At 46.4% G+C, this 26,102-nt stretch overlaps 2 long non-coding RNA genes across 2 annotated transcripts; both read right to left on the bottom strand.

Annotated features, from left to right (window-relative positions):
• Positions 1-510: 510 nt before the first annotated feature.
• Positions 511-1,946, bottom strand: LOC136555415 (uncharacterized). Its single transcript, XR_010783486.1, has 3 exons — positions 1,784-1,946; positions 1,195-1,259; positions 511-575 (listed from the first exon to the last, which is right to left on the bottom strand). It is a non-coding gene; the product is annotated as an uncharacterized lncRNA (long non-coding RNA).
• A 13,635-nt stretch (positions 1,947-15,581) lies between these two features.
• On the bottom strand, positions 15,582-17,022 carry LOC136555463 (uncharacterized). The gene is made up of 3 exons (XR_010783492.1): positions 16,854-17,022; positions 16,266-16,330; positions 15,582-15,646 (listed from the first exon to the last, which is right to left on the bottom strand). It is a non-coding gene; the product is annotated as an uncharacterized lncRNA (long non-coding RNA).
• Positions 17,023-26,102: the final 9,080 nt, after the last annotated feature.

Genomic DNA, 26,102 nt, shown 5'->3' with positions numbered 1-26,102 from the left:
TAGTATAGCATAAAACCATTAACTTAGATGGGTGATCAATTATTATTAAGTTGGTGCTTCAAGTTATTTTTGCTGTCAGGTTCAAAAAAACATTACTTCTTTTTACTGTAACGAGCAATTGATTTAGAAGTCATCAAAAGCCCATCAAAATACAAAGCTGTACTCACCGGACGGGTCTGTGAGCAAGAAGTAGTTAGGCTTGTACTCACCTCTTGCCCTTCAAGAACCAATAAATCCTGTCAACAAAAACAGCATCTTTAGCCCCCTCCTATTAAAGATTCTACAAGGATGATGGTTTTATTTGTGTTTAGAAGTTTGGATTTGAAATGGCCAGTTCAATGGATAAAGAGACAGTTTAAGTAGTATTAGATTATTGTTATTGTTATTGTTATTGTTATTGTAATTATTATTATTAGCTACTGGAAGAAACAAACCAGTAGTATCTATACTTAATTACTTCTGTTTCCAGGAAATCATAAAGAAAAAGAACCAAACAAAAGTCACTTCCTACCTTTTGTATCTCAGGATGAAAAATGTCTCTTGGGCTCTTCTCCAGTTTCTCAAGACTCCTGGCACTGAAATGCAAATGAACGAGTGCTTTAGAGGAGGGCAAGTGCACATTCCAACCCCGAACCACCAACCGATTGCAGTTACAGCGCTTACAAAATGAATCGTTCCCAGAGCCTCTGGGAAATGGAACGGTTGGTGCAACTGCCATTTCTTCCCCAAAATACTAACTTCCAACACTTCCTAAACTTAGTTTGCATTTTAAAAACAGAAATTAGGGAGACTCAGGGTGGAGATCAGGTTGAAATTGATTTCCTTCTAAAGCACAGGGCTCTGTTCCATCACCCTTCACTTTGGCTCCACACAGAATCACGGGGAGCATTTTAGGAGGGCCCAAGAACCAATTCTATTTCTCTCTTTTTTCTAGTTCTCTCTCTTCCTAAATCATTCAAGGCAAGTCAAATGAAAAAGGACAAGTTCAGCATCAAATTCACACTTTTTCCCTTTGTCTGCTCAAGAACAGGCTTTTAAACCACTTCTTGCTGCCTTCAACGATTAAGACTTGCAAAACAGTTTCGCAAGTTTGATAGGTTTATCATAAAAACCACAGAACGCAAGCTCTGAATTACAGGAAAAGGTACACAGGCAAATATCTCAGCTGATGGTGGCTTATTTGTAAACACATACCTTAACGGAGATTGCACTGAGAATGTTTCAGTGGGACTCTAAGGGAAAAGTATTTTCTGAGTACCCTGTAAACAAGAAAAGCTAGGATATATTACAGGACATACCCACTTGTTCTGCATATTCAAATAGGATTATCAATAAAAACATTTAAGAAGGAAGAAAACCAAGGTAATTTTACTCAGCTATATTTGCTGCCGATTTAGAGAAAAAAAAAAAAAAAAAAGTCACGGGTGCTGCAAAGAAAAAAAAAAGTGAACCAGAAACGCCTACAGTAGAACTTTAAAACAATTGCTTGGATAAAAGCAGCTCATGGAACATGAAGTAGAAAAAAAGCGAAACCAGTATCAGACCTGCCTATTTTCTTACCATTGCACAAGAAAAATCCGACAAGCGGTATAAAGTCACTGCCTAAAACCGATCCTAGGATGTAACCAAGAACAATTGAGGCATTTGCTAATCTAAACGGAAACCTTTTCCGGACCCTAGTGTCAAATCACACGTTTTGTCTTGCAGCAGCTCGAGGCTGGAGAGCATTTCCCCTGGGGGTCGGGAGGGTAGGGGCACAAGGGGCTGAGTTTGCGAATCGCACCTGTGCCAGCAGAAGGATCCAGCCCGCGCACTCCTTGCGCTCGCCATTCTCCGGGCCATCGCTGTGTTTTACTGCTCAGCGATGCCGCTCCATCTGTTTGCGTGGAAGAAAGAGCCACGAGCACTGAGGCACTCAGCAGCCGTGTCATTCCAGCCGCTCGTCCGCCCCCGCCCGCAGCAGCGGCAGCAGCCCGAGGGACACGGCTGCAGCTCGGCGGCTCCCGCGCCTCCGCCAGCCGCCGCGGCAGCGCCCGGCGCCGCTCGCCCGGGGCGGCTCCTGCAGCTCCCGGCCCACGGCAGCAAAGCACCGCCTGGCGCTCCGCCATCGGCGGGCGGCAGCGCGCCCCGCCCGAGCTGAGCCCCCGCCACCGGGACCGCTGAGCGAGGCCGAGGCACCGGGCGGACGCCCCTTCCGCGCCGCTCGGCTCCGTGCGGGCGGCCGGCCGGAGGCTTCGCCCCTCCAGCGTCGCTGCCGCGGCTCCGTCCCGCGCGGGAGAGGCGCCGGGAGCTCCCCGCGCCCAGCCCGCTCCCCCGGCGCGCGGCCGCCTCGGCCCGCCAGCCATTCATATGGCGCGTCGGCCGTTGCGTCAGACGCCGCGCTTTACGGCCGCAGGGCCTGCCGGGAGTTGTAGTCTCGGACTGACAGCCACCGCTCCGTTTTCCGCCACCGGGAGCTGCGGTCCCGCCGGGGGATCAAACGGCTCCTTCGCTCCTGGGCGCGGAAGCACCTTAGGCAGCACCGCCCCTCCCGAATGTCCTTTCTTTTCCACTCCAACTCTTTTTTCTTTTTTTCACTCTGTTTTTCACCCCCTTTTCCACTTTCGCTCTTTCTTTTTCACTCTCACCCTTTTCCTTTTTCATTTTTTTTTTCTTCCTTTCTCTTCCTTCTTTTTTTTTTTTTTTGTTTTTCTTCCTTTCCTTTTTCCTTTTCTTTCTTTCTGTCTGTCTTTCTCTCTCTCGTTCTTTCTTTCTCTGGCTCTCTTCCTGTCTCTCTCTCTCTCTCTTTCTTTCTTTCTTTCTTTCTGTCTTTTTCTATTTCTTTCTCTCTCTCTTTCTTTCTTTCTCTGGCTCTCTTCCTGTCTCTCTCTTTCTTTCTTTCTGTCTGTCTTTCTCTATTTCTTTCATTCTCTGGCTCTCTTCCTGTCTCTCTCTTTCTTTCTTTCTGTCTGTCTTTCTCTATTTCTTTCATTCTCTGGCTCTCTTCCTGTCTCTCTCTTTCTTTCTTTCTGTCTGTCTTTCTCTATTTCTTTCTCTCTCTCTTTCTTTCTTTCTCTGGCTCTCTTCCTGTCTCTCTCTTTCTTTCTTTCTGTCTGTCTTTCTCTATTTCTTTCTCTCTCTCTTTCTTTCTTTCTCTGGCTCTCTTCCTGTCTCTCTCTTTCTTTCTTTCTGTCTGTCTTTCTCTATTTCTTTCTCTCTCTCTTTCTTTCTTTCTCTGGCTCTCTTCCTGTCTCTCTCTTTCTTTCTTTCTGTCTGTCTTTCTCTATTTCTTTCTCTCTCTCTTTCTTTCTTTCTCTGGCTCTCTTCCTGTCTCTCTCTTTCTTTCTTTCTGTCTGTCTTTCTCTATTTCTTTCTCTCTCTCTTTCTTTCTTTCTCTGGCTCTCTTCCTATCTCTCTCTTTCTTTCTTTCTGTCTGTCTTTCTCTATTTCTTTCTCTCTCTCTTTCTTTCTTTCTCTGGCTCTCTTCCTGTCTCTCTCTTTCTTTCTTTCTGTCTGTCTTTTTCTATTTCTTTCTCTCTCTCTTTCTTTCTTTCTCTGGCTCTCTTCCTGTCTCTCTCTTTCTTTCTTTCTGTCTGTCTTTTTCTATTTCTTTCTTTCTCTGGCTCTCTTCCTGTCTCTCTCTTTCTTTCTTTCTGTCTGTCTTTCTCTATTTCTTTCTTTCTCTGGCTCTCTTCCTGTCTCTCTCTTTCTTTCTTTCTGTCTGTCTTTTTCTATTTCTTTCTTTCTCTGGCTCTCTTCCTGTCTCTCTCTTTCTTTCTTTCTGTCTGTCTTTCTCTATTTCTTTCTCTCTCTCTTTCTTTCTTTCTCTGGCTCTCTTCCTGTCTCTCTCTTTCTTTCTTTCTGTCTGTCTTTCTCTATTTCTTTCTCTCTCTCTTTCTTTCTTTCTCTGGCTCTCTTCCTGTCTCTCTCTTTCTTTCTTTCTGTCTGTCTTTCTCTATTTCTTTCTCTCTCTCTTTCTTTCTTTCTCTGGCTCTCTTCCTGTCTCTCTCTTTCTTTCTTTCTGTCTGTCTTTCTCTATTTCTTTCTCTCTCTCTTTCTTTCTTTCTCTGGCTCTCTTCCTGTCTCTCTCTTTCTTTCTTTCTGTCTGTCTTTCTCTATTTCTTTCTCTCTCTCTTTCTTTCTTTCTCTGGCTCTCTTCCTGTCTCTCTCTTTCTTTCTTTCTGTCTGTCTTTCTCTATTTCTTTCTCTCTCTCTTTCTTTCTTTCTCTGGCTCTCTTCCTGTCTCTCTCTTTCTTTCTTTCTGTCTGTCTTTCTCTATTTCTTTCTCTCTCTCTTTCTTTCTTTCTCTGGCTCTCTTCCTGTCTCTCTCTTTCTTTCTTTCTGTCTGTCTTTCTCTATTTCTTTCTCTCTCTCTTTCTTTCTTTCTCTGGCTCTCTTCCTGTCTCTCTCTTTCTTTCTTTCTGTCTGTCTTTCTCTATTTCTTTCTCTCTCTCTTTCTTTCTTTCTCTGGCTCTCTTCCTGTCTCTCTCTTTCTTTCTTTCTGTCTGTCTTTCTCTCTGTCTCTCCTTCTTTCTCTCTTTCTCTCATTCTGTCTGTCTTTCTGTCTTTCTCTCTTTCTCTCCTTCTTTCTCTCTTTCTCTCATTCTGTCTGTCTTTCTGTCTCTCCTTCTTTCTCTCTCTCATTCTGTCTGTCTTTCTCTCTGTCTCTCCTTCTTTCTCTCATTCTGTCTGTCTTTCTCTCTGTCTCTCTTTCTTTCTCTCTTTCTCTCATTCTGTCTCTCCTTCTTTCTCTCTTTCTTTCTGTCTGTCTTTCTGTCTTTCTCTCTGTCTCTCCTTCTTTCTCTCTTTCTCTCATTCTGTCTCTCCTTCTTTCTCTCTTTCTCTCATTCTGTCTGTCTTTCTGTCTTTCTCTCTGTCTCTCTTTCTTTCTCTCTTTCTCTCATTCTGTCTGTCTTTCTGTCTTTCTCTCTGTCTCTCTTTCTTTCTCTCTTTCTCTCATTCTGTCTCTCTTTCTGTCTTTCTCTCTGTCTCTCTTTCTTTCTCTCTTTCTCTCATTCTGTCTCTCTTTCTTTCTCTCTGTCTTTCATTCTTTCTCTCTTTCTCTCATTCTGTCTCTCTGTCTTTCTCTCTGTCTCTCTTTCTCTCTTTCTCTCATTCTGTCTCTCTGTCTTTCTCTCTGTCTCTCTTTCTTTCTCTCTATCATTCTGTCTCTCTGTCTTTCTCTCTGTCTCTCTTTCTTTCTCTCTTTCTTTCTCTCTGTCTTTCTGTCTTTCTCTCTGTCTCTCTTTCTTTCTCTCTTTCTTTCTCTCTGTCTTTCTGTCTTTCTCTCTGTCTCTCTTTCTTTCTCTCATTCTGTCTCTCTTTCTTTCTTTCTTTCTGTCTTTCTCTCTGTCTCTCTTTCTCTCATTCTGTCTCTCTTTCTTTCTTTCTTTCTGTCTTTCTCTCTGTCTCTCTTTCTCTCATTCTGTCTCTCTTTCTTTCTCTCTTTCTCTCTTTCTGTCTCTCTTTCTTTCTCACTCTTTCTTTCTCTCTTTTTCTCTCTCTATTTCTAATCTTGGCTTTCCATTCTAGCTTTAGAATAAAAAAGCAGCAGTAGAAACATTCAGGCTACCGGGGAGTGCAAAAAACCCCAAAACGGTAATGATTTTAGGAAAACTATTTCCTCCATGGGAGCCTGAAATTTTCTACAGCTGCAGGTGACATAGAGCTTTTATTTCTTCTTCTAGATAGTTTATACTTAATACTCTATTTATACAGCGCCCCCTGCCGTCTGCATGGGCGCACTGCAGGCACAGCGCCCCCTGCCGCCTGCTTTGGCGCACTGCAGGCACAGCGCCCCCTGCCGTCGGCATCGGCGCACTGCAGGCAGAGTGCCGCCTAATGACGTCACCTCGTCAACACGGCGCCCCGCCCCGGCCACGCCCCCAGCGCCCCTTGGAAAGACCCCAAGGCGTAGGCGTTTTGCCAGCTGCCTGATCAAAATGCCGACACCCACCTCGAGCCCTAGAAACGATTTCCCGCGACGCCGAACCCTGCAGGCGAACCGGAATGCCATCATCGCAATTGAAACGCCACAGAAAATCTCGTCGGGGCCGCGGCGGCGTCGGTGTTCCATGCAGGCAGTCCGGATAGACACACCGGGGTCCTCCGGTTTCCCGCCCTTTTGGCCGCCATTTTGAGAAGGTCAAACAAACTCCCGCGACATTGGTGACGCGCCACTCCCAACATGGCGGCCGTGGGAGAACCCCCCCCCCCCCCCCCCCTCCCCCCCCCTCTCGGCCGAGAGAGGCGGTTACTCAGATGCCGGTCAGAAAACCGCCGAAATACGCCCACCCGCGGCGCCGCTGACCGCACAGCCCGTCTCGGGTACACCTAAAACGCCACAAAAATTCCGCAGGGGCCGTGGCGGCGTCGGTGTTCCGTGCAGGCAGTCCGGATAGACACACCGGGGTCCTCCGGTTTCCCGCCCTTTTGGCCGCCATTTTTAGAAGGTCAAACAAACTCCGCCACGCGCCACGCCCAAGAGGGCTGCCTGGCGGCGGCGGGCTGCAGTACCGCGCTCTGCCCACAAAGCGGCAGCACTGCTGCCCACCCCAGCCGGGGGCGCCGCGCGCCTTGGGGCTGTGGGCAGCCAAGGCGGCAAAAAAGAACAGGGGCGATTCCCCCCCGCAAAAAACTCCTCTAAAATAAATGCCAAAAACCTGCCTCTTACCAAACAAGAACCAAATAAGCCCCCTTTCTTTCAAGCCTTCTTGAAATAAATTTTATAGTTCTAGTTTTCCTAGTTCTATTCACACGCATATTTATACCGGACATTGATGTGTTACGTCGTTTATACAATCTATTATGCCTATTCCTATTATCTGTATTTATTCATATTTTGTGGTTTTATCAATATCATTATATATTGATTGCATATTTCTATACTTTGATTTAGATTTCTATCATACTTTTATTATTCCAAAAAAAATCCCATCTCTAACCAAACAAATACCAAAAAACCCTTCTTTTAAACTATATTGAAATAGTTTTATATTTATAGCTTGCATAATTATATTCACTTTTATAGTCACAGTTTATACTGATGCATTCTCTTCATAATTACATATCACATATATATTATTCACATCATATAGATAAATTATTATTTTTATTATGTACCAAATCTACTGCTACAACTTCTTTTTTCTAATATTTTCAATTTTTATATCCATCTTGAAGTAGTCATGAGATATTTTTACAAGTAGATTTCTACCTTTCTATCATTTGTATTTGTAGTTTTTATCATAAAACCCCTGCTTTTGCCAAGTACAAAACAAAACCATCCTTTCTTTTAAACTACTTTTAATAATATTGTTGTATTTACATTTACCATATCTATAATGTTTTAGATATTATATCATAGTGATGTACTAGATTTATGGCTATTTCCTATAATAGATCATAATAAGATATATACAGTATCACTTGTATTACGTGTTGTATGGATTTATGTCACTTTAGATTTACAATCCTTTAATAATTTTATATATATATATCTGCATAGATTCGCAACACATTTCTATATTTAAAATTTCCTTTGAGCTGTGTTTATATTTATCATCTCTATTGATATATCTATAAACATACACAACGCTCTATTAAAAAATACAATATCTTATTGGAATATATCATGACTTATGTTACCTGTTAAATTTTAAATATAGATCGAATAGATCAAAATAAAAGTTTATTCCCATTTCTGCACATCTACTTGTTTTGTTTAAAGATAGCTATCCTTAGAATTTTACATTTAAAATCCAATTCCTAAATACAAGGACAAAACAAACAGCATCGAATTCCCACCAATGTCTTCCAAAACCATCAAGATACCTCCACCAGCCAAACAACTGCCAGCGAAAAAAACACACAACACTCTTTTCACTGACAGTTCTCATCACATCAGAAAAATGGAACCAAACGAAAAGAAAACCCTGGAGAAACACACGCAGCAAATCACAAAAGCCTCTAAAAAAACCCAAACCAACTCGCTCAACTCCAATCAGTGCCACTGACCCTGAACGTCATTTTAAAAACTAACCAAAATTCTACATCTACACTAACTCAAAGAATAAGCAATACTCTGTCAAAAGAACTTTAGAAAGCGAACTAATGAACGAAATAGAAAAAAAAAAACAAAAAATCTCAACCACTAAAAAATAAGAAAATAACTACCCAAATTAAAAAAAAAAAAAAAAACAACAAAAACAAACAACTACTTAAAAAGACCCACCATATAAATACCCACGTTCCCAAAAATAAAACTGATCAACAACCACCAAATACGTCGAAGGACAACAAAAAACGAAAAGGAAAAAAAAAGAAAAAGGAAAAAACCAAAAGAAAATACATTTGTAAAACAAAAGTCCCCCAAACCAAATCAACTTTAATTTACAACAAAAAATTATTCCCAGCTGAAGAATAAACGCATAGAGCCTCGTTCGATCAAAATAAAAATACCACCCAGAAATAAACACAAAGCCTAAAGAGAAACGTAACCATTAACAATATCTCCCAAATGATCCCGTAACAATACAACATACACTACAATCAAACAAACCAAATCAATAAAAGCCCTGGAAGACGATAAACACGAACGCAATTAGAGAGATTTTAAAAACCCCGCTGCTATTAACGACACGACGCCACCTCGAACCCACCGAAACAAACGCTACACGCCCACGCTAATAAAAGCCACCGCGACAGAATTAAAATCCGAGCCGCTGCTTCGCGCAACGACCCGTAGAAACCATTGCACGCCTTTAAAAACAGAATAGCCCGGCAAAAAAAATATCCGACTACAGAACTCGATTCAAACCAAACCTTTATCGTCACCACCTGAACCGAGAACCGTACCGGTCAGGAAGAACGCCAGAGCCCTTAGCGCACACCCACTGCGACCCACACAAAACCGTGCGATCGATCCCTACAGAGCACCTCCGAACCACGACACCCAAGAACTTGCGGCAGCCGAACCCCGCGCTGCCGGCCCCGGACGGAGCGCGGCTCCCGGCGGCAAAGCGGCTCCTCCGGCGCGCAGGGGCGGCGCCGCCCCGGAGACCCCCCCGCCCCCGCCCGCTCCCCCTGCCCGGGGGACCCCGGCGGCGCCCGAGCCCCGCGCCCGGAGCGGACAGAGCGGCGGGCACCGGCCGGGCCGGCGCAGCAGCGCCCGCGCCGCCTCTGCCGCCCTCGGCCGGCCCGGCGCCAGCCGCCCTCGGCTCCGCACGGCGGCTCGCACCGGCAGAGCGGCTCCGCCGCTGCCGCGCCAAATTCCCCGTGCGCCTCGGCAACCGCCCGGCCCGGGCCGGCAGCGCTCCCGAGCGGCAACGCTCCGGCCCGGGCCGCGGCCACAAGAAGCGCCCTCAAATGCAGCGGCACAGCCCCGACTGCAGCCCTGCAAACGCTGCCAGAGCTGCGGCTTCCCGCAACTGAACCCCGAAACTGACGCCGCGGGCGGCGCTCACCTCGCTTCAACAAGGGCAAAGAAATGGGTTCTCCCCTTCAAGTTCATCCCCTGGGAGAGCAGAAAAGAAGGGGCTTTCCTCCAATGAAATCCTTCAAGCCGTGTGGAAAGGGGGATTTGGACCTCAATTCAAACCCTTGCAAAGGAGGGACACCAGCGCTGTCCCCTCCATTTAAACCTTAGGATGATGAAAATGGGCTGGCTGCCTTCAAATCAAACCCATCAGATGACAACAATACTTTGCCCATTCCCGTTCAAATGGAACGCAGGGATTCCCTGTCACCCCTGGGATACCCCTAACAGCCGGGAAAAAGGCAGGTTTTCCTTCCATCAACACCCTTCGAACCGCAGGTGAAGGCGGATCCCTCCCAGTTCGAACACAGACAATATTAGGAGAGTAGCTGCTTGCCTCTCCTTCTTTTGTCTTCACAAGCTCCGTTTTTGGTCCTGGGGAACCGGGGAGGGGGGACTGCCAAGATCAAATCGAAAAGGGAAAGGACCAAAGTCCCCGCTCCAAATCCACACGCGCTCACCCGTTCGGCTGCTGCTTCCCGGCACAAAGATTCGTCCCTCGGCACCTCCTTGAAGCGATGCTCCGCGTATCCAAGCGCGTATCCAGGTGTTCGCCCAGACGCTGCGAGAAGCTCTCGCAGTCCTTCCATGAGACAGCCCCGGGAGCCCCCCATGAACCCCTCTTCTCAGCAGCTCCATGCAAAAGGGAGCTGAGGCGAAGCCTCCCCCTAAAACAGCCTCGCCCCCCCACCCCCCCCCCCCCCGGCAGGAGCCGGTCCCTCATCATCCTCACAGCTCACACCTGGGGCTGCTCCGAGCCCCCCATCATCCTCACAGCTCACACCTGGCGCTGATGCCACTCTCCAACAGCGCCTCTCCCCGTCCAGCACACAGCCCGCTTCTCACAGACACAGAGCCAACAGACATCTGCTCCGGGTGCTGGCTGTTCTTAGTCCGTCTGCTTCCACAATTCAGACACAGACGTGCGCTGATGGCACTGAGGGAAAGCTTTCCAGTGCACAAAACTGTCATTCTGGTAGCACGCTTTGAGACGCCTTCAGAAAAAGCAGAATCAGCGCCACCTCCTAAGAGCCCTGCTGAGGAACCCCGCCCTCCTTGGGACACCCAATGCAGCAGAGCTCGAAAAACGAGGGCAAAAGTCAAGCTTGGAGTGGAAAAAGACAATAGAAATACAGCAGCCTTTCAAGAAAGCCTTCACACAGTAATAGTGGGACCCGGTCACATTTCTTCTTTCCTTGCTCTCTGGAATGACATCAATACGAAGTACAAAACCCACACGAAACCCAAGGCAGAGCTGGGATTTTACACGTCTTCCTTTTGGCTCTCGGGATGACAAGCGCCTCTTCCGGGACTGCGACACGATTTGGGCGCTGGCAGAGAACGGAGGCAAAAGGTGCCAGAGAGCCCTTTCTATCGCCTTCAGCCCCTGCAGCTGTTCTGAGGGTTCCAGGGCACAGCTCGGTCCGTTCCTAGATCAAAACCTCACGGCAATATCTTCAGAACTACTACCCATCTCCAGTTGGAACCTTCTACGTTCCTGGAAACAAATGAGTGCGTAGAGAGGGTTTCTCCCCAGCTGAGTTTAGAGACCAATTCCTATTCTTTAGCAATACCTAGAAAACCGAACGCCTTGCCAGGTTTTAGCATCCTACACCCACTCACCCCTCCCTGTGCATTTGGTGGCAGCTTTGGGTCCCTCTGGGGGACGGCACCCAGCGTGACCCCCGCCCCTCGCCCGCCCCCCACCTGCTCCTGCACCGCAGTGGGGCTCCCTCTCCTGGGCACCTTGGGGTGCCCCCAACGGCATCAGAGCCCCGAGTCTTCACCCCCCTCCCTTTTCCTGACCCCCAAAGAAGGCTCAGAACGAATCCGACTGCCCTGGACAGCAGCGCAGCGCTTCCCCCAAGCCCTTCCCACACGTGCATGGCCCCAGCAAGGGATTCTGCTGCAACAAGAAAGCGGGGGCAGCCCCCAGAAGGCTTGAGGTTCCTGCCCAGCCTCGCTGTCACGGGCCGGGGGCAGCGAGAGAGGGAGCGGCACAGACGGCGGGGACGGCCCGGCACAGGGCGGGGGCCGCTCTCAGCGCGATGCCGGCAAAGCCGCAGCTCCGGCGCTGTCGGCCGGGCTGCTTGAGCGGCACGGGGGGATCCGCCGAGAGCCTCCGGCCCCGCGCGGGGACTCCTGCAAGGGCCCAGGGCCGCCGGGCTCCGGCCCTCGGGGCTTTACTCTCCGGCAGCCCGAGCCCCGCGGCTGCGGGGCAAAGAAGGAAAGGGGGCACGGGAAGAGAGGAGCGAGAGCAGGGCATGAGAAAGGGCGGCGAGGGAGCTCGGGCTGTGCAGGAAAGCGGGACGGGAAGGGAAAGCCCGGGACGAGGGTACAGGGAGGCTGGGCAGAGGAAGGAGAGAGGGGGAACAGAAGGGAGTAGCGGGCTAGGGACAGGACAGGAAGGAGCCGGGTTTGTGGGGGGAGAGGGAATGGGGGAAAGGGAGCGAGAGAAGGCGAATACAGGGAGAAGGAAGGAGGGCTAGAGAGAGGGACAGGCGGGGAAGCCCCCCAGAGCCCCGGCTGCACCCCGAGCCCGGCCCGGCGCCTCGCCCTGCCCGGGATGCTGCGCTCGGCGGAGCTCGGCTCGCTCCGGAGACGCTCGGCTCGAGTCGGCTCTTGTCGCCTCAACTCGGCTCTTGGCGCCTGCATTCGCCTCTTCGGCAGAGCTCGCCTCGCTTCGGCCCAACTCCCAGCCGCTCTGTGCCTTGGGCGCGCCTCGGCTCCGCTCGCCCCGGTTCGCTCGAGGCCGTCAGGGTCGGCCGCTCTCGCCTTGCTTCGGCCGAGCTCGTGCGATTCCCCCGAAGGCGGCGTCGTTCGGTTGTGTTTTTAGAAATATCTTTCTCTATCGATTGTATCTTTCTATAGTTAGATTTATATTTCTAGAATACTTCTATTAATCCAAATAAAAACCCCATCTCTAACCAAAAAAATACACGAAAACACCTTCTTTTAAACGGTATCGAAATATTTTTATACTTTGTATAGTTATACTCACATTTATATATATGGTTTCTTTTGATGCAATCTATTAATAATTATCTATAATATCTATAAAATTCTAGACATGTATTTAAAGTATTATTTATATTATGTATCGTATCTACTGCTGCAACTGATTTTTTCTTCTAGTTTTAAACTTTATCTGTACGTATTTATGATATATTTCTAGACTTAGATTTCTACCTTCATATTCTTTGTATTTATCATTTTTATCATCAAAACCCTGCCTACTGGCAAGTAAAAAGAACCGCTTTCTTTAACGATTTAAAAAATATTTTTATATTTATAATTTTCCTATTTCTATTTATCATTTGCTCTCTAGTACGTGATAACATACCTGCTCCTGCACCACAGTGGGGCTCCCTCTCCTGGGCACCTCGGGGTGCCCCCAACGGCATCAGAGCCCCGAGTCTTCACCCCCCCTTTTCCTCTAGTTAGAAACTACACTGGAACTTTTTTCTGGAAACAAAGACACGACCTAAATCCTCTCCCCATGTCCTAGACAGATAGATGTTCAGGTCTTAGTTGACTGGGCAGCAGTTTCTTCAATAGAACGAGAAACAATATGGAAACGTTTTAGCTACAAGCAAATAGGCAAATCTGAACAAGGTCCTGGTGGCCAGCCGCTGCAGTTATTTTGAAGCCATTTTTTAAACAATCAAGTACGGATCCCACAAAAAATAAAGCAAAAAGCTGACTATTGGCTAAGAAAGAAGGAAAAATTAACTTTTGACGACAACAACAACATTCCAAGGACACAGGCTTTTTTCCAATCTCATACCTTATTACTACCTCTCTTGGGAATTCTCATCGTGGATCCCAAAAGGAATAAATCCCTCAGCGTGTCCTAAAGCACCAAGGAGCTACCTACAAGTGAAGGTGGCTACTTTCAGTGCAGACACAGCTGATGACACAGCAGTAGCGCAGTTCTATGCTGCACAGGGATAATACTGTCTCCTCTTCTCCAGCAGCTGACTCTCTCCTGCCATGGTTTCTGTAAATGCATCAGAGCACGACCTTAAACACAAACAGGCAAGAAAACACCATCAGAAGTCTTTCATTGAGCACTACAAGAAGGGTTCCAAGCAGAGACCAACAGAATTTCAAGGAAGCAGTATGCAATTAAACCACCTCAGACTCGTTCAAGTATCCGGCAGGTAGATGGAACCAAAATGGAACCATTCAGAAACGACAAAGAAAACCTCCCCAAGTATTTATACAGGAGTCCTTAACGTCAGAAATGGGATGACAGGTTATGTTCAGCTAAGATGAATGTTTATTTGGATGTAGAAATAAACTTCTCTCATGGTCCTTTGCCAAAAAATAGAACCTACAAGTGAACACCTACACCTGCCTAAAAAGACCTAACGAGCCCCTGGCAGCCACCGGCATCAAAGCACAGGGGATGTTTCTAATCCAGGCTAAGGAGAACAATATCACCTTTTGTTCTCTCCAGTTTGTTTCCTCTGCAGTCCTATTTGCTTCTTATGATTTTTACACTCTCTGTATCTTCTCGGGCAGCGCTGAGTCTGACGACCAGGATACGAGAGTCCTTCCCTGCCCTACGGAGAGAACCAGGAAAAAAAGTTAAAAAAAGAACAGGGCAGTTTGAAGTTAATACTTCCGACGAGAAGCAGCACCTGACAAACAGAGTGAACAAAGCGTGATACCTCCCTGGGGACAGAAGACTTACAAACTCTCCGGGATTTACAATCCTAGTAACCAAGCCCTTCAGCACAGCAGCCAAGTGTCCCATTAGGTGGTGCTGCACCAAAGAATGATCCGAGAGGTTCCAAAGAGTGAAACGCACGTTATTTTCCAAAGACGTAAAATCGTGCAAAATAACAAAACTACAATAGATCTAAACTACAGGGCAAGAGTACAAGTGTTAACTTGAGGAGCTGGAACCATCCAGGTAAGCAACTGCTAACTGGATCCTCAACAGAGTTTGAGGAACCCTCCAGGATACAGAAGGGTTTTCCCCAGAAATGTCACAGGCCGAGTTTTGATAGAAGTACACTTGCCAGATGCTCAGAAACGTCACCCATCCTCCTCCGGGTGTCCTGAGAGAGCTGCGAATGGCTCTCACGTGGTTTGAGCTGGTTCTGTAAGGGCTCAGGGTGAATTTCACCAGATGCAACCAAACTGGGCAACACCCAGTGGGACAGAAGGAACCCAAAGCTTGTTTTACCCAAAGCTTGGGTAAGCAGAGCTCCAGCAAATACTGAGGAAACGGACAGAACAGGGTAACAAATAATAAACATACCTTTTTTTTTTTTTTTTTTTTTTCAGATGAGCAAAACAATTAAGGAGAAGGTGGAAAACTCACCATGACTGAACATTTCATCACCTGTAAGCTGACCATCCTTAGCATAGAGGATTCCAAATTTAAAATTCACCGATCCCTGGAAAATAAAACCAAATATTATTTGGTAAACAGTCAAACAGAAGACATAACAATTTGGGTCCTCTAATCTTTGCATACATCCTACACATCAGAACATACATTTTATACTATCTCCTACTACACGATAATTTACCTTTAAACTTTGATAGTATAGCATAAAACCATTAACTTAGATGGGTGATCAATTATTATTAAGTTGGTGCTTCAAGTTATTTTTGCTGTCAGGTTCAAAAAAACATTACTTCTTTTTACTGTAACGAGCAATTGATTTAGAAGTCATCAAAAGCCCATCAAAATACAAAGCTGTACTCACCGGACGGGTCTGTGAGCAAGAAGTAGTTAGGCTTGTACTCACCTCTTGCCCTTCAAGAACCAATAAATCCTGTCAACAAAAACAGCATCTTTAGCCCCCTCCTATTAAAGATTCTACAAGGATGATGGTTTTATTTGTGTTTAGAAGTTTGGATTTGAAATGGCCAGTTCAATGGATAAAGAGACAGTTTAAGTAGTATTAGATTATTGTTATTGTTATTGTTATTGTAATTATTATTATTAGCTACTGGAAGAAACAAACCAGTAGTATCTATACTTAATTACTTCTGTTTCCAGGAAATCATAAAGAAAAAGAACCAAACAAAAAAAAGTCACTTCCTACCTTTTGTATCTCAGGATGAAAAATGTCTCTTGGGCTCTTCTCCAGTTTCTCAAGACTCCTGGCACTGAAATGCAAACGAACGAGTGCTTTAGAGGAGGGCAAGTGCACATTCCAACCCCGAACCACCAACCGATTGCAGTTACAGCGCTTACAAAATGAATCGTTCCCAGAGCCTCTGGGAAATGGAACGGTTGGTGCAACTGCCATTTCTTCCCCAAAATACTAACTTCCAACACTTCCTAAACTTAGTTTGCATTTTAAAAACAGAAATTAGGGAGACTCAGGGTGGAGATCAGGTTGAAATTGATTTCCTTCTAAAGCACAGGGCTCTGTTCCATCACCCTTCACTTTGGCTCCACACAGAATCACGGGGAGCATTTTAGGAGGGCCCAAGAACCAATTCTATTTCTCTCTTTTTTCTAGTTCTCTCTCTTCCTAAATCATTCAAGGCAAGTCAAATGAAAAAGGACAAGTTCAGCATCAAATTCACACTTTTTCCCTTTGTCTGCTCAAGAACAGGCTTTTAAACCACTTCTTGCTGCCTTCAACGATTAAGACTTGCAAAACAGTTTCGCAAGTTTGATAGGTTTATCATAAAAACCACAGAACGCAAGCTCTGAATTACAGGAAAAGGTACACAGGCAAATATCTCAGCTGATGGTGGCTTATTTGTAAACACATACCTTAACGGAGATTGCACTGAGAATGTTTCAGTGGGACTCTAAGGGAAAAGTATTTTCTGAGTACCCTGTAAACAAGAAAAGCTAGGATATATTACAGGACATACCCACTTGTTCTGCATATTCAAATAGGATTATCAATAAAAACATTTAAGAAGGAAGAAAACCAAGGTAATTTTACTCAGCTATATTTGCTGCCGATTTAGAGAAAAAAAAAAAAAAAAAGTCACGGGTGCTGCAAAGAAAAAAAAAAGTGAACCAGAAACGCCTACAGTAGAACTTTAAAACAATTGCTTGGATAAAAGCAGCTCATGGAACATGAAGTAGAAAAAAAGCGAAACCAGTATCAGACCTGCCTATTTTCTTACCATTGCACAAGAAAAATCCGACAAGCGGTATAAAGTCACTGCCTAAAACCGATCCTAGGATGTAACCAAGAACAATTGAGGCATTTGCTAATCTAAACGGAAACCTTTTCCGGACCCTAGTGTCAAATCACACGTTTTGTCTTGCAGCAGCTCGAGGCTGGAGAGCATTTCCCCTGGGGGTCGGGAGGGTAGGGGCACAAGGGGCTGAGTTTGCGAATCGCACCTGTGCCAGCAGAAGGATCCAGCCCGCGCACTCCTTGCGCTCGCCATTCTCCGGGCCATCGCTGTGTTTTACTGCTCAGCGATGCCGCTCCATCTGTTTGCGTGGAAGAAAGAGCCACGAGCACTGAGGCACTCAGCAGCCGTGTCATTCCAGCCGCTCGTCCGCCCCCGCCCGCAGCAGCGGCAGCAGCCCGAGGGACACGGCTGCAGCTCGGCGGCTCCCGCGCCTCCGCCAGCCGCCGCACAGTGACCGCGGCAGCGCCCGGCGCCGCTCGCCCGGGGCGGCTCCTGCAGCTCCCGGCCCACGGCAGCAAAGCACCGCCTGGCGCTCCGCCATCGGCGGGCGGCAGCGCGCCCCGCCCGAGCTGAGCCCCCGCCACCGGGACCGCTGAGCGAGGCCGAGGCACCGGGCGGACGCCCCTTCCGCGCCGCTCGGCTCCGTGCGGGCGGCCGGCCGGAGGCTTCGCCCCTCCAGCGTCGCTGCCGCGGCTCCGTCCCGCGCGGGAGAGGCGCCGGGAGCTCCCCGCGCCCAGCCCGCTCCCCCGGCGCGCGGCCGCCTCGGCCCGCCAGCCATTCATATGGCGCGTCGGCCGTTGCGTCAGACGCCGCGCTTTACGGCCGCAGGGCCTGCCGGGAGTTGTAGTCTCGGACTGACAGCCACCGCTCCGTTTTCCGCCACCGGGAGCTGCGGTCCCGCCGGGGGATCAAACGGCTCCTTCGCTCCTGGGCGCGGAAGCACCTTAGGCAGCACCGCCCCTCCCGAATGTCCTTTCTTTTCCACTCCAACTCTTTTTTCTTTTTTTCACTCTGTTTTTCACCCCCTTTTCCACTTTCGCTCTTTCTTTTTCACTCTCACCCTTTTCCTTTTTCATTTTTTTTTTCTTCCTTTCTCTTCCTTCTTTTTTTTTTTTTTGTTTTTCTTCCTTTCCTTTTTCCTTTTCTTTCTTTCTGTCTGTCTTTCTCTCTCTCGTTCTTTCTTTCTCTGGCTCTCTTCCTGTCTCTCTCTCTCTCTCTTTCTTTCTTTCTTTCTTTCTGTCTTTTTCTATTTCTTTCTCTCTCTCTTTCTTTCTTTCTCTGGCTCTCTTCCTGTCTCTCTCTTTCTTTCTTTCTGTCTGTCTTTCTCTATTTCTTTCATTCTCTGGCTCTCTTCCTGTCTCTCTCTTTCTTTCTTTCTGTCTGTCTTTCTCTATTTCTTTCATTCTCTGGCTCTCTTCCTGTCTCTCTCTTTCTTTCTTTCTGTCTGTCTTTCTCTATTTCTTTCTCTCTCTCTTTCTTTCTTTCTCTGGCTCTCTTCCTGTCTCTCTCTTTCTTTCTTTCTGTCTGTCTTTCTCTATTTCTTTCTCTCTCTCTTTCTTTCTTTCTCTGGCTCTCTTCCTGTCTCTCTCTTTCTTTCTTTCTGTCTGTCTTTCTCTATTTCTTTCTCTCTCTCTTTCTTTCTTTCTCTGGCTCTCTTCCTGTCTCTCTCTTTCTTTCTTTCTGTCTGTCTTTCTCTATTTCTTTCTCTCTCTCTTTCTTTCTTTCTCTGGCTCTCTTCCTGTCTCTCTCTTTCTTTCTTTCTGTCTGTCTTTCTCTATTTCTTTCTCTCTCTCTTTCTTTCTTTCTCTGGCTCTCTTCCTGTCTCTCTCTTTCTTTCTTTCTGTCTGTCTTTCTCTATTTCTTTCTCTCTCTCTTTCTTTCTTTCTCTGGCTCTCTTCCTGTCTCTCTCTTTCTTTCTTTCTGTCTGTCTTTCTCTATTTCTTTCTCTCTCTCTTTCTTTCTTTCTCTGGCTCTCTTCCTGTCTCTCTCTTTCTTTCTTTCTGTCTGTCTTTCTCTATTTCTTTCTCTCTCTCTTTCTTTCTTTCTCTGGCTCTCTTCCTGTCTCTCTCTTTCTTTCTTTCTGTCTGTCTTTCTCTATTTCTTTCTCTCTCTCTTTCTTTCTTTCTCTGGCTCTCTTCCTGTCTCTCTCTTTCTTTCTGTCTGTCTTTTTCTATTTCTTTCTCTCTCTGGCTCTCTTCCTGTCTCTCTCTTTCTTTCTTTCTGTCTGTCTTTCTCTATTTCTTTCTTTCTCTGGCTCTCTTCCTGTCTCTCTCTTTCTTTCTTTCTGTCTGTCTTTCTCTATTTCTTTCATTCTCTGGCTCTCTTCCTGTCTCTCTCTTTCTTTCTTTCTGTCTGTCTTTCTCTATTTCTTTCATTCTCTGGCTCTCTTCCTGTCTCTCTCTTTCTTTCTTTCTGTCTGTCTTTCTCTATTTCTTTCTCTCTCTCTTTCTTTCTTTCTCTGGCTCTCTTCCTGTCTCTCTCTTTCTTTCTTTCTGTCTGTCTTTCTCTATTTCTTTCTCTCTCTCTTTCTTTCTTTCTCTGGCTCTCTTCCTGTCTCTCTCTTTCTTTCTTTCTGTCTGTCTTTCTCTATTTCTTTCTCTCTCTCTTTCTTTCTTTCTCTGGCTCTCTTCCTGTCTCTCTCTTTCTTTCTTTCTGTCTGTCTTTCTCTATTTCTTTCTCTCTCTCTTTCTTTCTTTCTCTGGCTCTCTTCCTGTCTCTCTCTTTCTTTCTTTCTGTCTGTCTTTCTCTATTTCTTTCTCTCTCTCTTTCTTTCTTTCTCTGGCTCTCTTCCTGTCTCTCTCTTTCTTTCTTTCTGTCTGTCTTTCTCTATTTCTTTCTCTCTCTCTTTCTTTCTTTCTCTGGCTCTCTTCCTGTCTCTCTCTTTCTTTCTTTCTGTCTGTCTTTCTCTATTTCTTTCTCTCTCTCTTTCTTTCTTTCTCTGGCTCTCTTCCTGTCTCTCTCTTTCTTTCTTTCTGTCTGTCTTTCTCTATTTCTTTCTCTCTCTCTTTCTTTCTTTCTCTGGCTCTCTTCCTGTCTCTCTCTTTCTTTCTTTCTGTCTGTCTTTCTCTATTTCTTTCTCTCTCTCTTTCTTTCTTTCTCTGGCTCTCTTCCTGTCTCTCTCTTTCTTTCTGTCTGTCTTTTTCTATTTCTTTCTCTCTCTCTTTCTTTCTTTCTCTGGCTCTCTTCCTGTCTCTCTCTTTCTTTCTTTCTGTCTGTCTTTCTCTATTTCTTTCTTTCTCTGGCTCTCTTCCTGTCTCTCTCTTTCTTTCTTTCTGTCTGTCTTTCTCTATTTCTTTCTTTCTCTGGCTCTCTTCCTGTCTCTCTCTTTCTTTCTTTCTGTCTGTCTTTTTCTATTTCTTTCTTTCTCTGGCTCTCTTCCTGTCTCTCTCTTTCTTTCTTTCTGTCTGTCTTTTTCTATTTCTTTCTTTCTCTGGCTCTCTTCCTGTCTCTCTCTTTCTTTCTTTCTGTCTGTCTTTCTCTATTTCTTTCTCTCTCTCTTTCTTTCTTTCTCTGGCTCTCTTCCTGTCTCTCTCTTTCTTTCTTTCTGTCTGTCTTTCTCTATTTCTTTCTCTCTCTCTTTCTTTCTTTCTCTGGCTCTCTTCCTGTCTCTCTCTTTCTTTCTTTCTGTCTGTCTTTCTCTATTTCTTTCTCTCTCTCTTTCTTTCTTTCTCTGGCTCTCTTCCTGTCTCTCTCTTTCTTTCTTTCTGTCTGTCTTTCTCTATTTCTTTCTCTCTCTCTTTCTTTCTTTCTCTGGCTCTCTTCCTGTCTCTCTCTTTCTTTCTTTCTGTCTGTCTTTCTCTCTGTCTCTCCTTCTTTCTCTCTTTCTCTCATTCTGTCTGTCTTTCTGTCTTTCTCTCTTTCTCTCCTTCTTTCTCTCTTTCTCTCATTCTGTCTGTCTTTCTGTCTTTCTGTCTCTCCTTCTTTCTCTCTCTCATTCTGTCTGTCTTTCTCTCTGTCTCTCCTTCTTTCTCTCATTCTGTCTGTCTTTCTCTCTGTCTCTCTTTCTTTCTCTCTTTCTCTCATTCTGTCTCTCCTTCTTTCTCTCTTTCTTTCTGTCTGTCTTTCTGTCTTTCTCTCTGTCTCTCCTTCTTTCTCTCTTTCTCTCATTCTGTCTCTCCTTCTTTCTCTCTTTCTCTCATTCTGTCTGTCTTTCTGTCTTTCTCTCTGTCTCTCTTTCTTTCTCTCTTTCTCTCATTCTGTCTCTCTTTCTGTCTTTCTCTCTGTCTCTCTTTCTTTCTCTCTTTCTCTCATTCTGTCTCTCTTTCTCTCTGTCTTTCATTCTTTCTCTCTTTCTCTCATTCTGTCTCTCTGTCTTTCTCTCTGTCTCTCTTTCTTTCTCTCTATCATTCTGTCTCTCTGTCTTTCTCTCTGTCTCTCTTTCTTTCTCTCTATCATTCTGTCTCTCTGTCTTTCTCTCTGTCTCTCTTTCTTTCTCTCTTTCTTTCTCTCTGTCTTTCTGTCTTTCTCTCTGTCTCTCTTTCTTTCTCTCTTTCTTTCTGTCTTTCTCTCTGTCTCTCTTTCTTTCTCTCATTCTGTCTCTCTTTCTTTCTCTCTTTCTTTCTGTCTTTCTCTCTGTCTCTCTTTCTCTCATTCTGTCTCTCTTTCTTTCTCTCTTTCTCTCTTTCTGTCTCTCTTTCTTTCTCACTCTTTCTTTCTCTCTTTTTCTCTCTCTATTTCTAATCTTGGCTTTCCATTCTAGCTTTAGAATAAAAAAGCAGCAGTAGAAACATTCAGGCTACCGGGGAGTGCAAAAAACCCCAAAACGGTAATGATTTTAGGAAAACTATTTCCTCCATGGGAGCCTGAAATTTTCTACAGCTGCAGGTGACATAGAGCTTTTATTTCTTCTTCTAGATAGTTTATACTTAATACTCTATTTATACAGCGCCCCCTGCCGTCTGCATGGGCGCACTGCAGGCACAGCGCCCCCTGCCGCCTGCTTTGGCGCACTGCAGGCACAGCGCCCCCTGCCGTCGGCATCGGCGCACTGCAGGCAGAGTGCCGCCTAATGACGTCACCTCGTCAACACGGCGCCCCGCCCCGGCCACGCCCCCAGCGCCCCTTGGAAAGACCCCAAGGCGTAGGCGTTTTGCCAGCTGCCTGATCAAAATGCCGACACCCACCTCGAGCCCTAGAAACGATTTCCCGCGACGCCGAACCCTGCAGGCGAACAGGAATGCCATCATCGCAATTGAAACGCCACAGAAAATCTCGTCGGGGCCGCGGCGGCGTCGGTGTTCCATGCAGACAGTCCGGATAGACACACCGGGGTCCTCCGGTTTCCCGCCCTTTTGGCCGCCATTTTGAGAAGGTCAAACAAACTCCCGCGACATTGGTGACGCGCCACTCCCAACATGGCGGCCGTGGGAGAATTCCCCCCCCCCCCGCCCCCCTCGGCCGAGAGAGGCGGTTACTCAGATGCCGGTCAGAAAACCGCCGAAATACGCCCACCCGCGGCGCCGCTGACCGCACAGCCCGTCTCGGGTACACCTAAAACGCCACAAAAATTCCGCAGGGGCCGTGGCGGCGTCGGTGTTCCGTGCAGGCAGTCCGGATAGACACACCGGGGTCCTCCGGTTTCCCGCCCTTTTGGCCGCCATTTTTAGAAGGTCAAACAAACTCCGCCACGCGCCACGCCCAAGAGGGCTGCCTGGCGGCGGCGGGCTGCAGTACCGCGCTCTGCCCACAAAGCGGCAGCACTGCTGCCCACCCCAGCCGGGGGCGCCGCGCGCCTTGGGGCTGTGGGCAGCCAAGGCGGCAAAAAAGAACAGGGGCGATTCCCCCCCGCAAAAAACTCCTCTAAAATAAATGCCAAAAACCTGCCTCTTACCAAACAAGAACCAAATAAGCCCCCTTTCTTTCAAGCCTTCTTGAAATAAATTTTATAGTTCTAGTTTTCCTAGTTCTATTCACACGCATATTTATACCGGACATTGATGTGTTACGTCGTTTATACAATCTATTATGCCTATTCCTATTATCTGTATTTATTCATATTTTGTGGTTTTATCAATATCATTATATATTGATTGCATATTTCTATACTTTGATTTAGATTTCTATCATACTTTTATTATTCCAAAAAAAATCCCATCTCTAACCAAACAAATACCAAAAAACCCTTCTTTTAAACTATATTGAAATAGTTTTATATTTATAGCTTGCATAATTATATTCACTTTTATAGTCACAGTTTATACTGATGCATTCTCTTCATAATTACATATCACATATATATTATTCACATCATATAGATAAATTATTATTTTTATTATGTACCAAATCTACTGCTACAACTTCTTTTTTCTAATATTTTCAATTTTTATATCCATCTTGAAGTAGTCATGAGATATTTTTACAAGTAGATTTCTACCTTTCTATCATTTGTATTTGTAGTTTTTATCATAAAACCCCTGCTTTTGCCAAGTACAAAACAAAACCATCCTTTCTTTTAAACTACTTTTAATAATATTGTTGTATTTACATTTACCATATCTATAATGTTTTAGATATTATATCATAGTGATGTACTAGATTTATGGCTATTTCCTATAATAGATCATAATAAGATATATACAGTATCACTTGTATTACGTGTTGTATGGATTTATGTCACTTTAGATTTACAATCCTTTAATAATTTTATATATATATATCTGCATAGATTCGCAACACATTTCTATATTTAAAATTTCCTTTGAGCTGTGTTTATATTTATCATCTCTATTGATATATCTATAAACATACACAACGCTCTATTAAAAAATACAATATCTTATTGGAATATATCATGACTTATGTTACCTGTTAAATTTTAAATATAGATCGAATAGATCAAAATAAAAGTTTATTCCCATTTCTGCACATCTACTTGTTTTGTTTAAAGATAGCTATCCTTAGAATTTTACATTTAAAATCCAATTCCTAAATACAAGGACAAAACAAACAGCATCGAATTCCCACCAATGTCTTCCAAAACCATCAAGATACCTCCACCAGCCAAACAACTGCCAGCGAAAAAAACACACAACACTCTTTTCACTGACAGTTCTCATCACATCAGAAAAATGGAACCAAACGAAAAGAAAACCCTGGAGAAACACACGCAGCAAATCACAAAAGCCTCTAAAAAAACCCAAACCAACTCGCTCAACTCCAATCAGTGCCACTGACCCTGAACGTCATTTTAAAAACTAACCAAAATTCTACATCTACACTAACTCAAAGAATAAGCAATACTCTGTCAAAAGAACTTTAGAAAGCGAACTAATGAACGAAATAGAAAAAAAAACAAAAAATCTCAACCACTAAAAAATAAGAAAATAACTACCCAAATTAAAAAAAAAAAAAAAAAACAACAAAAACAAACAACTACTTAAAAAGACCCACCATATAAATACCCACGTTCCCAAAAATAAAACTGATCAACAACCACCAAATACGTCGAAGGACAACAAAAAACGAAAAGGAAAAAAAAAGAAAAAGGAAAAAACCAAAAGAAAATACATTTGTAAAACAAAAGTCCCCCAAACCAAATCAACTTTAATTTACAACAAAAAATTATTCCCAGCTGAAGAATAAACGCATAGAGCCTCGTTCGATCAAAATAAAAATACCACCCAGAAATAAACACAAAGCCTAAAGAGAAACGTAACCATTAACAATATCTCCCAAATGATCCCGTAACAATACAACATACACTACAATCAAACAAACCAAATCAATAAAAGCCCTGGAAGACGATAAACACGAACGCAATTAGAGAGATTTTAAAAACCCCGCTGCTATTAACGACACGACGCCACCTCGAACCCACCGAAACAAACGCTACACGCCCACGCTAATAAAAGCCACCGCGACAGAATTAAAATCCGAGCCGCTGCTTCGCGCAACGACCCGTAGAAACCATTGCACGCCTTTAAAAACAGAATAGCCCGGCAAAAAAAATATCCGACTACAGAACTCGATTCAAACCAAACCTTTATCGTCACCACCTGAACCGAGAACCGTACCGGTCAGGAAGAACGCCAGAGCCCTTAGCGCACACCCACTGCGACCCACACAAAACCGTGCGATCGATCCCTACAGAGCACCTCCGAACCACGACACCCAAGAACTTGCGGCAGCCGAACCCCGCGCTGCCGGCCCCGGACGGAGCGCGGCTCCCGGCGGCAAAGCGGCTCCTCCGGCGCGCAGGGGCGGCGCCGCCCCGGAGACCCCCCCGCCCCCGCCCGCTCCCCCTGCCCGGGGGACCCCGGCGGCGCCCGAGCCCCGCGCCCGGAGCGGACAGAGCGGCGGGCACCGGCCGGGCCGGCGCAGCAGCGCCCGCGCCGCCTCTGCCGCCCTCGGCCGGCCCGGCGCCAGCCGCCCTCGGCTCCGCACGGCGGCTCGCACCGGCAGAGCGGCTCCGCCGCTGCCGCGCCAAATTCCCCGTGCGCCTCGGCAACCGCCCGGCCCGGGCCGGCAGCGCTCCCGAGCGGCAACGCTCCGGCCCGGGCCGCGGCCACAAGAAGCGCCCTCAAATGCAGCGGCACAGCCCCGACTGCAGCCCTGCAAACGCTGCCAGAGCTGCGGCTTCCCGCAACTGAACCCCGAAACTGACGCCGCGGGCGGCGCTCACCTCGCTTCAACAAGGGCAAAGAAATGGGTTCTCCCCTTCAAGTTCATCCCCTGGGAGAGCAGAAAAGAAGGGGCTTTCCTCCAATGAAATCCTTCAAGCCGTGTGGAAAGGGGGATTTGGACCTCAATTCAAACCCTTGCAAAGGAGGGACACCAGCGCTGTCCCCTCCATTTAAACCTTAGGATGATGAAAATGGGCTGGCTGCCTTCAAATCAAACCCATCAGATGACAACAATACTTTGCCCATTCCCGTTCAAATGGAACGCAGGGATTCCCTGTCACCCCTGGGATACCCCTAACAGCCGGGAAAAAGGCAGGTTTTCCTTCCATCAACACCCTTCGAACGGCAGGTGAAGGCGGATCCCTCCCAGTTCGAACACAGACAATATTAGGAGAGTAGCTGCTTGCCTCTCCTTCTTTTGTCTTCACAAGCTCCGTTTTTGGTCCTGGGGAACCGGGGAGGGGGGACTGCCAAGATCAAATCGAAAAGGGAAAGGACCAAAGTCCCCGCTCCAAATCCACACGCGCTCACCCGTTCGGCTGCTGCTTCCCGGCACAAAGATTCGTCCCTCGGCACCTCCTTGAAGCGATGCTCCGCGTATCCAAGCACGTATCCAGGTGTTCGCCCAGACGCTGCGAGAAGCTCTCGCAGTCCTTCCATGAGACAGCCCCGGGAGCCCCCCATGAGCCCCTCTTCTCAGCAGCTCCATGCAAAAGGGAGCTGAGGCGAAGCCTCCCCCTAAAATTGCCTCCCCCCCCCCCCCCCCCCCGGCAGGAGCCGGTCCCTCATCATCCTCACAGCTCACACCTGGCGCTGATGCCACTCTCCAACAG

The sequence above is a fragment of the Molothrus aeneus genome, chromosome 4, assembly GCF_037042795.1.
Source record: "Molothrus aeneus isolate 106 chromosome 4, BPBGC_Maene_1.0, whole genome shotgun sequence".
Lineage (NCBI taxonomy): Eukaryota > Metazoa > Chordata > Aves > Passeriformes > Icteridae > Molothrus > Molothrus aeneus.
Note: the sequence above shows the minus strand (reverse complement) of the source record. Positions and strands in the feature narration are given on the sequence as shown.